A 6000-nucleotide genomic window follows, 5' to 3' on the forward strand; every position below is an offset into this window, starting at 1 on the left:
CCTTTCAGAGTCGAAAAGTTTTTCCTAAAAAACTTTTCATTTCTGCTTTTTAATCTATTTTCCAAACTGTTCGCTTGAAATACAGTGTTTTTTATTAGAATGTTGTTGGTCATATAAAAGGTTAACTTTTATACACGAGCAGCGTTGTTCCAACTTTTAAACACAAGGTTTTAGGCCTTAGATTCTCATCTCCCCTTTTTCTGTTCGCATATTTTCATGCAAGATCCGTGGGGAGGTGAGAGGCCTATCGATGACAATTTGTTGGCCCAATTGCTCGAGGACGAGGAGCACCCATCGCTGTTGATCCCAGAGATCCCCTTCTCTAGTGTCATCCCAAACACTCCATCGACTCCACTTCAAAACATGGGTCGAGTAAAGTCTGAAGCCCAGAAAAAGAAACCATCCGCTTCTCCTTCAAATCAGCCTGCTCCTCGAGCTGAAATTCCTTTGACCAGTGGTCGAGAAGAAAATACCCCCGACCCAGAATTCCAAACTCAAGCCCAACTCCGAAATGCCATTCGACCAGATGTTGAATGGTACGTTGCCCCTCCTAGCCGAGTAACGGTTAGGATGATTGCCAATTACATTAAGAAGTACGGGCTTCTTGGGGTGACCCTAGTCCAACCCACCAGAGACCAACAGGTGAATCTGCCCGGAGGCGCATTCAGCGCCTGATCAAGGTATCATATCGAGGCAGGAGCGATCCTGCCTCTCCATCCTTTCTTCCAAGGAGTGGCCAACTATTTTGGGGTCGCTCCTTTCCAAATAACCCCAAATGGGTATAGAATGCTCTCTGCACTCTATATCCTTTGTAGCCATAAGAAGTGGCTGATCCCCACGCCACACGAGGTCAACTATCTGTTTGACCTAAAATCCAACCCCAATCAATAAAACATGGGGTTCTTCCATTTCTGCCACCAGGAAACGACCCGCACATTCCTGAGTGAAACCAATTTCATATCCAATGTGGAGAAGTACCATCTAGAGTACTTTCTGACTACTGACATGGTCGCCAACAACCTGGCCATCACCCAAGGAGGTAATATTTTTGCTCCCCTGGTCGTTTATTTTCCTTTAATTCTTCTTGCGTTCCCCTTAGAGATTTAGTGCATTTCAGGTCTGTGGCTGCGACCAACTCCCACTCTAGACATGGAAGTCTAATCAGCACTCTTGGCCAGCATTACTGACGTAGAGAAAAGCGTCAGACAGCTGGTCACAGAGGCTAACCTGAGACTGGTCGGGCTTTTGGCACCTCACTAGGATGTGAGGGAGACAACGGCGGGGAGTGCCACCGGCGAGGAAATTCCCGAGCAGCACCCAAACGTGTCGCAACCTCAAAGGAGGAGGACGACTGGAGTGAAAATCAGGGAACCCTCCAGCACCCCGCGAGCAACGACTCCCCCAGCCCCTACGAGGAAGGGAAAAAAGAAAGTCTCCGAACCCCCTGCACCCATCGACGAGTCCTCAGATGAGAACAATACTGTTTTCTCAATCTTAGATAGTTTTCCAATTCCATGTCACTTATTTTACGAGGACAACAACTTTAAGTATACTCCAAACTTAGGTTCAGATTTCTCCCAGGCAGTAAGTGAGGGTAGCAGTAGTTCAGTAAGTAATGTAGCGACCAGTAGTTGTAGCACATGTACTTTACTTATAATTTCCTTGCTTTCTTTTTTAGTTCCGTCTTTACATTTTATCTCACTACTCATATTGTTTCCTTTTATGCAGATATGTCATTTGAAGATGTGTTCGAGCATTACAAGGTTGCTGCTACTTCCTCATGCAGGAAGAAAGATAGCAAGAGGGTTTGCGGAGAAAGCAGCAAAATTGTAACGACCCAAATTCGTTAATGAGGCTTAAGGGCCTTGGTTAGTGTGCCTGGAGGGCATAATGGGGATTATGTGTGACTTTAATGATTAAGATGCATGATTATGATTTAAAGCATGTTATATGACTATTTGAATACTTGAGATGCATGACTATGTGTATTAGTATGCATGTAGGCCCTGATTAGGTTAGAAGGGCATAATCGTAATTTTGGCCATTATGGGCATAACTATATTGATATATGTGATAATTGTCGAGACCACATTATTATGTGGATATATCTGTGATCTGTGACTTGAGACGATCCTAGTGAGCAAAGTAGCGAAAAAGTCATGGCGGGGATTTATACCCGGCTCGGGGTGAGCTTAGGGGTATAAATGGGAATTTAGTGAGTATACTGGAGTCTATCTTGATATCAAGGAATATAATTGGAGACTAGTTAGGTATTGGGAATTAAGCGGGAAATATTAGAGACACTCGAGGAGTTAGCGGGAATTGGGTAAAATGACTAAAATGCCCCTATGTGGATTAAAGGATTAGAAATAGAGGGGAGGGCATTAAGGTCATTTGGCTTTCTAAAGAGGGGAATTACTGAGGCTTTATGTTAGTGGGAGTTGTAGAAAAATATAGAAGTTTGAGGAAAGAAAGAAAAGAAGGAAAAGGAAGAAAAAGAAAGGGAGAAAACAGAGAGAGTTTTCTAAGGTCGGTTTACACTTCCTTCATCAGTTTCTTAAGGATTTTTGGAGCAAAGTTCAGAGGAGAGCTGGGTTAGGCTGAGCATTAAGGATCCTAAGCTAGGTTTGAGGAATTGTCAGAGGTTTAACAAGAACTCACCAACACTTAAGGTAAAATTCTATAAGTTCCTTCAGTTCTGGTTTTGGTGTTTGGCAAAGATATCTAAGCTGTGTTGATGGGGAATTCTAGGGAAGTTGGAGCCAAGGGTTGAGGAAAATCAAGCCAAGGAGGTCTAGAGACAACTTGAGGTCGAAATTCCATCAAAGGTATGAATTCTAAGCTTTAACTCTGATGTTTAACTGGTTTCTGTTGAGTTTTGATGTCTGGAAGTGGCTATGGTGAATTTTGAGTTTGGGGATGCATGTGCTTGAGTTCTAGGTAATTGGGGTGCTTGGGATGAGTGGAGTATGTCCATAAGGTTTTTTTTGAGTTTGGTGAAGGTTTGGAGAAGTTTTGGTTGAGTTTGGCTCGAGGGAATCGCTGGAGGGAAAACTGAAGTGGTGTCTGTCTGTGACTAGCGCTACAGCGCTAGCCTTTGGGCGTAGTAGCGCTAGGACATGCTTGCTAAGGGGATTTTGCTTCTGTTTTTAGCACTGTAGTGCCCTCCCATGAGCGCTGTAGCGCTGCCCTGTTTTCATAAAGGGATTTTAGGGTTATTTGCAAGGGTTTTTGACCAAGGGTTTGGGGTTTGTTTCCACCACCTTGTTTGGTGGAACTAGGACTTCCCGGGGGCTCGGGATTGGCCCCGGGGCTAGGTTTTGGACTTGAGGATTGATGATGACTTTGACCTATGGTTGTGTTTAGGTGAGCGCTAGGGCTCGAGGGGGATCGTGCTCAAGGAGTCGAGGGATCAAAGCTAGCGAATCGAAAGGTAAGAAAACTGCACCCGATTATATGATTGTGATGGGACTAAGTGCTCCCGATACTTGTATTGTGTCAATGATGGTATCATGCCATGGAACATGTGATAGCGGCCTAAGAGTGCCGAACATAATATTTGCGCACAGAGCATGGCTTGGCCACTGGTAGCCGAGGACAGCTTAATATTCACTGAGCTCGGTTTAAGCGGGCCGGAGCCAGTGGGATAACGGAGGGACCGGCCTGAGGGCGCTAGCCCTAGTTATTATTTGCGAGATGTTATGTGATATGAGTGAATATGTTAGTATGTTGAATACTTGGTTATACTGGATGATTATATGGTTGAGAACTTGTGATGCGATATGAGATGTTGATTTGTCTGCTGATTGCTTATGCTCTGTTGTTGTGTTTTCTTGTTGGGCCTTGGCTCACGGGTGCTACGCGGTGCAGGTAAAGGCAATGGCAAGCTGGACCAACCTGAGATGGAGAGCTGCGGGGTTGAATGTACATGGTCAGTTGTTCGATCATCATGGTCGAGGAGTGGATCAGGACAGAGATTGCCTAACTGTTCGTTTTGCCTTAATATGGCTTGTTATTGTATCTAAACCTTATGAATTTTGTAAACGGTCTTTAAACTTATTATTTTTTGGATCCCGTGTAAACAAATAATGTTTCTTAATGAAAATACAACTTTGAGACCAAAACATTTTAACCCTAGTTCATCTATAGTTTTAGTAACACGTTTTTAATTAAATGACTTGATTAGCAAGTCTAGCACTTTATAAACACACAGTGTAATGGTCTTGGCTATCCAGGGCGTTACAAAAACTGCTTCAAAGAAGGCTCGGACTGAGGGTCCTTCAACAGCTGCTCCTTCAAAGGAAACCACGCCACCTCCTTCTCCACTCGACCAGCTGGCCTCAACTCCACCGGTCAATCAGCACTCCACTCCTCTGGCGCCTTCCGACCAGCCACACTGTACTCAACCCAAAGACACTCTGCCCAGCACCGTGGTCAGTTCAGCCAAGGAGAGAATATACAAACTCTCCAAACACAAACGTAGTCAAGAGGCCATCGACGGTACCATCTCCATGGAAATCAACCAAATAATAAATCGAGGGCTGAATGAGATATTCAGTGTAAGTTGTTTTCCGTAGCTAAGTAATTTACTCTTAATTTTTTGCCATTGTCTTATTCCTTTTATCTGGTCACAGGGATTACTGACCATGACAGCTGGCTGGCGCCGCACGAGTGCAATGGTCTCCCAAACCAAAAACTTTGACACCAGGCTCGCTGAGGCAATGAAGGCGCTCGAGGGGAAGAATGCCGACCTGCTCGAGAAGAATACAGAACTGTCCAAGCAGAACGATGAACTGCTCGAGAAAAACGCAGAGCTAACCAAGCAGAACAATGAACTGCTTGAGCAGAAAGCCACGCTGACCGAGGAGTTGTTGGAAAGCTGGGCCGCCCTGAACAAATCCAATGAAGATAAAGAAAAATTTAGGGAGAGTGCCAAACTCAATTACCAAGAATCCAAACAGCTTGAGCTCGATCTGATTGCGAGCAGAAAGGAGACGAAGGAGCTGGAGATGCGCGTTAAGGAGCTCGAAGAGACTGATGCCAAAAACTTGGAGAAGTACAGGGAAGCCACCCACCTTTGCTTCTACGAGTTTTGGAAGCACAATCAAAAAGCCGAATTCAGCTATCTGTTCAAGCACTTGAGATGAACTCTAATGTCCCAATGCACCATTCGCCTGGAGGAAGAAGAAAGAGCTAAAATTCCTGCTTCCCCAGAGATTTCCCTGGCAACGGGGATTGACGGCGCGAACAATGAAGCTGGCACTACTGTCGACCAAAACACTCCTCAAGATCCCCTAGCCTCGTAGTCTTTTATTTTATTATCTTTTAAATACGCGACCTATGAGTCGTGATGTAAAGACAATTCTTTTTTAATTTTTTATTGTTGCATGGGCAGCTTTTACTTTTAACAAACAACTACATCCGAGCAGTTATTGCTCGCGGTGTAAAGGAATTTCTTTTGATATTATAATATTTGCACTTTATTATAACATCTGTTCGCATGACCGAACTTAGCATAGTACTTTGGTTTGATTTAACAAAATACAAAATTTTGAAAAATATTATAAGTACCCTAGCATGCTTTCACTTATTTTGCTCATGTGTTTACATACCTTTCGATATGCTTTGCTTACTAGATGCCTTATATGCCCCCCAAGTGATTGAGGAGCTTTAGGTCCTTGGTCACTTGCCTTGACCAAAACCTGTTCGAACATTACTGCTCGAAGCAAAGAATTTAAAATGATAATACAGAAAACAACACACGCAATGAGCAAATACTTGTAATAAATACAATAATTGGCAAGAATGACTGGCTGCGCACAGTCCCTTATATTTCTCGTAATAAATGAACAAAAGATGTATGTACGAGTGATCAACAAGATCTTACACTTATAAGCGATCAGTCACATAAAATGACCAACCCTTTTTCACAACTTGTAAAAAGTAAAATTAATACAAGCCAATTATTGAAGAAGAATTGTTTATTGATAGTACTTGCGT

Source organism: Humulus lupulus, chromosome 1, assembly GCF_963169125.1.
Source record: "Humulus lupulus chromosome 1, drHumLupu1.1, whole genome shotgun sequence".
Classification (NCBI taxonomy): Eukaryota; Viridiplantae; Streptophyta; class Magnoliopsida; order Rosales; family Cannabaceae; genus Humulus; species Humulus lupulus.